The sequence below is a fragment of the Canis lupus genome, chromosome 20 (genome assembly GCF_003254725.2).
Source record: "Canis lupus dingo isolate Sandy chromosome 20, ASM325472v2, whole genome shotgun sequence".
In the NCBI taxonomy this organism is placed as follows: domain Eukaryota; kingdom Metazoa; phylum Chordata; class Mammalia; order Carnivora; family Canidae; genus Canis; species Canis lupus.
The window spans coordinates 12,330,138-12,338,096 of NC_064262.1; the positions used below are offsets into that span (position 1 = coordinate 12,330,138).

At 40.9% G+C, this 7,959-nt stretch overlaps 1 long non-coding RNA gene across 1 annotated transcript; it reads left to right on the forward strand.

Annotated features, from left to right (window-relative positions):
- Positions 1 to 841: 841 nt before the first annotated feature.
- On the forward strand, positions 842 to 2,937 carry LOC112662985 (uncharacterized). The gene is made up of 3 exons (XR_003138979.3): positions 842 to 912; positions 1,011 to 1,138; positions 1,752 to 2,937. It is a non-coding gene; the product is annotated as an uncharacterized LOC112662985 (long non-coding RNA).
- The last annotated feature ends 5,022 nt before the right edge of the window (positions 2,938 to 7,959 follow it).

The following is a 7,959-nucleotide window of genomic DNA, read 5'->3' on the forward strand; positions in this document are numbered from 1 at the left end:
AAACACTGGCTTAAACAAGTGTTAGAGAGATCCCTTGCACTGAGAACACTGTTTTCAGCTTAGCAAGGTGCTAGTCACCTCAGCATAGGCAGTACTTCTCCCCATCTTTGAGCAGGTAGTTACATTCTCTCAGCTCTGACATGAGTCCAATTTCAAACCAGGGAGAGACTCAGCACTGTTCACATCTCACATGTAACAAAGAATCACCTCCACCTCAACAGTGGCAGCTAATGAGGTATGTTTTTCTAAATGTATTTAGAGAAATGTTTTCCAAATAAATAATAAATCCACGGCATACTAAGAGGTAAAAATTTTCCATGGTCATATAAGTGTTTGCAGTTTTTAGGTAAATAGGTAGGATCTCTTGAGGTTTCTAGTATAATCATGCGCGAGGTTAACCTAAAAAGGAAAGACATCATAGACAATATTTTTTTTATCACATTCAACCATGGGTTTTTGTTTGCTTGTTTGTTTGGGGTACATAAAATAGGATGAACTATTACACAAAAGACCCTATAAAAAATGTAAGGGATTAATCTCTAGCTATCCAAGAAGGGAAGCCTCCGAGTAGACAAAAATGGAGAGCTGTCATCACCTGTGGTTTGCACAAGAGCGGCTCTATTTTAATGTCACCAACACTCACCCAGCCAGCTCAAATCTGCTCTCACCTCCCTTACTTGAACTCCCAAGGAGGCAGCCATCAGCGTTGATTGTCAAAGTGACAGGTGATGTCAGTCAGGAAAAAGCTGTCACAGTCCAAGTCCCTTGTGACCATAGCAGTCCAGGTGACCCCATCCTCCACTTAGGGGGAAATAAAAAATCTGATCCCTCACAGTCATGGCACCACCTCAAATGCACACAGTCAAGCTCCCTGAGCAACAGCAAAACAGATGGAAGCATCTCTCCTTCCAGGTTGATTTTTATTGCTATTATAGTACAGTCCGGTCCCATTCTACATCATTATATTTGATAACTGTCATAAACCTGAAATCACTGCTATTTGATGTCAGGACAAAGTCACTCTTGGAACTGAACCATGCCAGGCTCAATCAACAAACCCTTGTCAGCTTCCCTTACCGCTTCCGTGTAAATAACCTGCCTGGTCATTCCTGTCAAAAACTCCAGGTAAAGGAATCAGGTAGGTGTTCAGCAGGTCTTACAACCCAAGACAAACAGTGTCTGTAGCTCTCATTTTAAGAGAAGACCACAACAGGATGAGGTTTTCTTTATCCTACATTCAAACCTCATGTTCTGAAGTTCAAAAATAAGAATATTAAAATATGCATAGAATCCCATAATCAGGATCTTAAGTAAAACTGGTGAACAGTTCAGTTGGTTTGGGTCCAATGTTTTAAAATTGTAGTCTGGGGTTTAATTCCCCCATGGCCTTGTTAACCAACTCCCAGACAAAAGATCCATTCCTCAGAGCAAAATATATCCCTTCCCCCTCCCTGCCCCCATTGAAGAGTAACCTCATGAGGGGCATTGCATTTTCATATGGTTAGAATTAATATATGTTATTTCTCATTATAGATTATGTATACAAAGGTATCAAGCACTTATAAAATGTCCAATAAATGTTAATTTCCTTCTTGCATAATTTTTTAAGTAAGTTTCACATGCAGCATGGAGCCCAGTGCAGGGCTTGAACTCGTGACACTGAGATCAAGAGAGCTGACATCAAGAGTCAGATGCTTACCAACTGAGCTACCCACGTGCCCTTCCTTCTTGCATATTTTTGTTTCTTACAGAAAGTCACTTAAGTTGAGACCTGTGGAAACATAAGGACACACCTTCAAGGCCACAACTTTCCCAGTAAACAACTTCATTTTGCTTTACAAGAACTTGAAAATGTTGCCATGAGGCCTTGCAGACTTGATTATCAAAACAGAAAAGCCAGAACATTAGAGATATCAGCTAAAAATAGGGACTATGAAGTAAGATGGATCTGGATTTAAATGTTAGTCCCACTATTTTCTAGCTGGGTGAACTGGGGCAGGTTATAAAGCTTCTGGGAATCTATCTACTAATCTCTAAAATGGAGATAAATATTTGATGCTACCTCAAAGGACTATGGGAGCAAAAATCAGATAAGTCAAGCAAAATACTTAGCGCAGTGCCTGACACAGAGTTAGTACATAATAAATCAAGGGAGAGGGATTTTTTTTCCCCAAAATATTAAGATCATATACTGTCCAGCCAGACTCTCTGAGTCCAACTTCTGGTCGCTGTATCATTTGGGGGCAAATTACTTAAATAAGCATACCTCAGTTTTCTTAATTGTAAAAATGAGGACATCCTTATCACATAATGTTGTGGGGGAGTCAATGAATTAATTCACACAGGGGACTTAGAACACTATTTGGAAATTAGTAAGTGTTACCTACTACATACTAAATCCATGTATCTAACCTAGTCAGTCTTGGCTGCATTATTGGACAGGGAATCACAAGTCAGTTGTCCTGAATACTCTTGTTTTCTTGATGATTTAAGGACACACCAGGTATCTAACATGGTTATAATGGAGGACAGTTGGAAGAAAGGCAGGGAGGGGCAAGGGGACACCATGCCCTGACACCCCTCTCCCATCCTAAAAGGAAACTACACTTAAAAGGAAAAAGACCTTACCCTTTCTACCTTTACAGAAAGGCAGGGAATGGCTTTGGGCATCCTAATCCAGGCCCAGAGGGTAGCTCAACAGCCAGTGGAATAAAGTTTGATCTGGTGGCCTATAGCTGGCCAGCATGCCTTAGGGCAGTGACGGCCTCCACCTTCTTGATCCCTCCTAGAGGCTATGAAAACCACTCTGGAAGGAGCCCTCCACCATTCATGAACAACTGCATGTTAGGTAGATGAGCACATGGACAAAAACCTGATTAGGTGATAGGTGCATGTGGGATTAATCAGGTTAAACAGCCAGACAACAATCTCCTAAGAACACCTTGATTTAGAAATTGACAGCAACACTTTCAGGTCCCCCCCTCTTCTAGAGCTTTGTACTATAATTTAATAAACTTTGTTTTGCTGCCCATCATTCTTTCATATGGTCTACCTCTTAAGTCTTTGAAGCAGTGTGACTGAGAACCATGGGCACTAAAGGAAAAGAAATCCTGTAACAATTAGATATTTAATGGGTAAGACGGGACTTTGAGCCATTCAGAGTGAAAAGCCATTGGTGTAAGAGTCTGGAAATCTTGGGTTTAGTCTACTCGTGTTATTAGGAACATGGCAATCTGTTTAATCTAGAGAAGGGCAATTATCAATAGTAGATCCTGTGAGGATCACCAAAACCCCCTCAGACTCAAGTCCTCATCCCCTGGCATCTGGGAATGCTGGTTGCTGACAGCTCACAGCTGCAATCCTCACTGCAAATTGCCCCACAGCTTGAGGGAACTGCCCCACCCAGGGTCATGTCCCCTCCCTTAATGGCTTTCCTTTAAATTTGAAAGCCCCACCCTGGGCCTTACTTTGTAACAGCTCTGAATAGACATCCCAAGCCCAATGTTTCCCTTAAGGCAAGTGGTGGGCCTTAGTTGCAATTCCACTTTAATCACCCAGTCCTGCCTTCTCACTTCCTGACAGGCCCATCTCCTGAGAACAGTCCTTAGTAAGCTTTCCCCACGCAACTCCCCACCTCAGTCTGCTTACAGGCAGTACAATGGGAGACGCTACACTAGGTGCTATTCCAACAACCAGAGATAATACCAAACAAATATTTTTGTTGAGCACCAACACAAACAAAGAAGACTATCAGCTCCAGGGACATATCAAAGAAGATAAATATGGAAACTGTCCTCGAAGAACTACAGCCTAAGAGAGAACACAGAGGTTACATACTCAATGCGTTCAGCAAGTGTTACTGATGAAGGATAGAAGGAAGGCAGGCAGGCAGGCAGGCAGGCAGGCAGGGACAAGGAGGCCTGCCCTAAGAGGAAACCACCTTTAGAAGAATGTTACACCACCCTGGAAGGAGACCTCCAGCCTTTCCCATGTGATAAGTGACAAAAACCTGATTAGATGGCAGGCACAGTAGGGTTAATCAGATTAAAACAGCCCACCAACAAGCCCACAAAAATCCCTAGATTTAGGAACTCCAGTAGCAATGCTCTCAGGTCCCCTCTTTCCTCAGGAGCTTTGTACTATCACTTTGTTTTCACTAAATAAACCTTGCTTTGCTGCCCATCACTCGGTCTGGTCTACCTCTTCATTCTTCAGAGGGGCATGACCAAGGGCACCAATGGAGAAAAAAATCTTATTACATTATGAAATAGAAACAAGGATGTTATGAGTGCATAGAGTGGAGACATGACATAGTAGGGGATAAGGAGAGGAAAGGGGGCAGTGACTTGATGAAACTCATCTGGGGAAGTGATTTTTTTTTTAAAGGACCACTATTTACCTGGACCAGGAATCCCGCCCCCCCCAAAAATGAAAGTTCCTTGGTTTCTGATCAGTGAAATCATGCCCCCAAATGGCACATACAATGAGAGTTCTCATTGTTACTTGCCTAAAAGTATCTAATTATCATGTAACTATTTATTCTGCTGAGATCAGGTCTTCCTTCCATAATTCACTTACCATTAAAAATCTAGAATTGCCTGATTTATAACTACATAATCCTGGATGGATTTTAAACATTTAAATCCATGCTGACTTATAATATTGAGTTCCAAACTATGTGGTGACTTTAGAATATACAAATCCCATGAGACAGAATTTTGCCTAATTATTAGTGGTGTAGGAGCAAGGGCAGTGCTGTGACCAAGACTGCGAATCCGAGAAACTATCAAGGAGCCGACACCGATGCAAACACACGAGGGTTTATTTATAAGCTCCAGCTTGGGTCCAAGTGTACCTGACACAGCGGAGCAGGGACTTGGACCCCAAGGTGGGTTTCAGCTTAGTTTTAAGGGCTGGTCTAGGGGACCTCCAGAAGGGGTGGAGGAATTTTTCAAGTTCTGTTTACATTCTGATATGGGGCTTTCAAGGGCATTGAGCTCTGTTCTCATTCTAATATAGGGCTTTCTAGGACCTTAAGCGGTAAGCTGTTTTTTTTTTTGTTTTTTTTTTTCTGTAACTGAAGTAATGTAAATTTCAGCTCTTAAATCACAGGGGCCTGAGATGGCTGTACTTGTGCTAACGCTGAACTTAAAGTGGAATGGCCTTAATTTTCTCGGCCTCCACAGGCAGCTTGCTTCAAAATGTGCCACTTTGTCATACTGAATATTTTGAATTAACAGTTTTTAAGAAACAGAGCAAGAGGAACATTCTGATGGCTCTTTTGTCTCCAGAAAGTAGGAAATAAATCCCTTATGTGAAAGAAACCCTTCCTATACCAGGAGGTAAATGTGGTGCCCAAGACTGTGAATCCAAGAAACCACCAAGGAGCCGACACCGATGCAAGGACACGAGGGTTTATTTGTAAGCTCAAGCTTGGGTCCAAGTATACCTAACACAACAGAGCAGGGACTTGGACCACGAAGTGGGTTACAGCTGGGTTTTTTATAGGCTGGTCTAGGGGATTTTCAGAAGGGGTGGAGGAATTTCTCAAGTTCTGTTTACATTCTGATACCGGGCTTAAGGGCATTGAGCTCTGTTCTCATTCTAATATGGGGCTTTCTACCACAGGTGAGGGCTCTGTTGTTTTTCTGATATGGGATTCCCTGAGGACATTCTGCAGTCTTTCCTGTAAAGTTCAGCACAGTGAACACATCACAGGGGCCTAAGATGGCTCTACTTGTGCTAATGCTAAACTTGAGGTGGAATGGCCTTGATTTTTCTCGGCCTCCACAATAACGAGACATTTTTACCACCAGATATTGGAAATTCGAAGCCAAAAAGGCTGTAAAAAAACAAAACAAGAACAACAAAAAACCTTGTTACTTTTTACTAATTTTCTGCCTGGCCCAAATTCTGTTTAGAATTCCTTATGAATTGAAGTTAATATGTTTCCCAAAATATTAAGATCATATATCCTCCTCTTTGACCTGTCAATTCATCACAGATTTATTGCCTCATCTAAAAAATATATAAAAACTGCCAGTCTTGGTCATTTCTTTGCATCCCCATTTCATTAATGGGCCTCTGCACACATAATTGAACTTTTTTTTTTTATCTCCTGTTAATCTATCTCATGTCAATTTAATTCTTAAACCAGCTAGATAAAATCTAAAGGATAGAAATGTTTCCTCCTTGACACTGGAAATTGCCCTTCTACCTGAATTTCCCTCCACATGAAGAAGCTCAAGAGATTGTGATGCTTCTAGCATCGCTCCAGTCCTCATGGAAAAAGGAAGTCACGATCCCAAGCTGGGGAGGTAAAGCTTGCCAAATTCTGGGGTTGAATATTATAAAGTCCACTTGCATACAGGTATTTGGCATATTACACATTACCTGATCTTAGCAGTAGGAAAGTTGTATTTTAGGTTCTATCTAATTTCTTTGTCTCATATCTTAACTTGAGTGCTTAAACCCCTACAGTTTTAACATTAAAATCCTGGTTAGATTCTGAAATGAGAATTCTGACAAGGTTATGACACTAGAATTCAATCTAGGCTGTCATTGCATTTCTAATGAGGCTATAACATGACAATACAAGGCTTGACAAATCTCTGGAGGTTCAGTTGTGTTAAAAAACAAAACAAAACACAAGCCCAAAATGGAGTCATTTGTCCTCTGAAACAGCAAACCAAGACCTAATTACAGTTTCAACCTATCCCAGGAATGTGACCTTTAAAAAGTCAATCTGAAATTTCCTTATCAGCACTAGCAAGATAATCTACATGATAAAAACAAACAACAACAACAAAACCTGCCTTTCTCTTCACTCCCCCAAAAGATGTCTTGCCCTGAAACAATCCTTCCTTTTCTTTTGCGAATAATTTTCTTGCACCATCTTCTTCCTATCAAAGCCTTCCCGTTTTGTAAAATTCCTCAGAGCATCGCCTTACTTGCTACATAGGATGCTACTCAATTCATGAATTGCTTAATAAGCCCAATTAGATCTTCAAATTTATTTTCCTGAATTTTGTTGTTTAACAGTTGTTACAAATATGGAGGCAGAACCCAATTTATCTTAACTACTCTGCTTTATTTCCTGTTTGAAGAACTAATACTTAACAGGATTTTTTGTTTTTTGTTTTTTTATGCTAAAGGCCAAGGTATGAGAGGCAGTTGAGGAAAAAAAAAACACAAAACAAACAACAACAACAACATTGAAACTACTTTTTAGTTAAGCTGGATTTATTTCAAATCCTGAAGGATTCACCAAGACAAGCAGTAGGCTCATGGTTACATGGCCATTTTATTTAGAATCGTTTCCCCTTCCACACAACATACAAATCTTTCTAGACCTCGCGTATATGTCTACTATATTCATAACCAAAAGTATTTCTCTCTATTCTGGTCAGACTATATGTATTGCAAATCCCCAAACACAAATCTAACTTCTACAAGCCCTCTGGGGGGATTTTGTCAATAACAACAACAACAACAACAACAACAAAGTCTCAGCTGGTACTTTTAAAGGTCTTAAGAAGTTTGCAAAAACAATCCAAGTAACCTGAATAAGATCTCTATAAATCTCAGTCTCTTTGAAAACTAGAGTTTCAATAGCCTAAGAGTATGGGGGAGATGAAGAAGAGTTAGTTACTTCTCCATTTCTATGGCCAAGCTATCAACATCTTTCTCTCGCCCTCAAGCAACAGCTGGTCTCCTTGCATCCTTTCTTGCTCCCTTCCAGCTCACACTCCACATACCAATCAGAGTGGTCACATTAACTGAAACCCTTCATTGTGGAAGACAAGACTAGGAGCTGGCCTGAGGCTGTCACCACATTTGGAAGTTGATAGGAGCTGGCAACTCTCTAACAATTAGGCCTCGGTGGTTTCCTGTGTGTTAGGTTTTTTCCAAATGAAGGGGGGAGGATGGGGGGACAAACAAACAAACAAACGGCAGAGC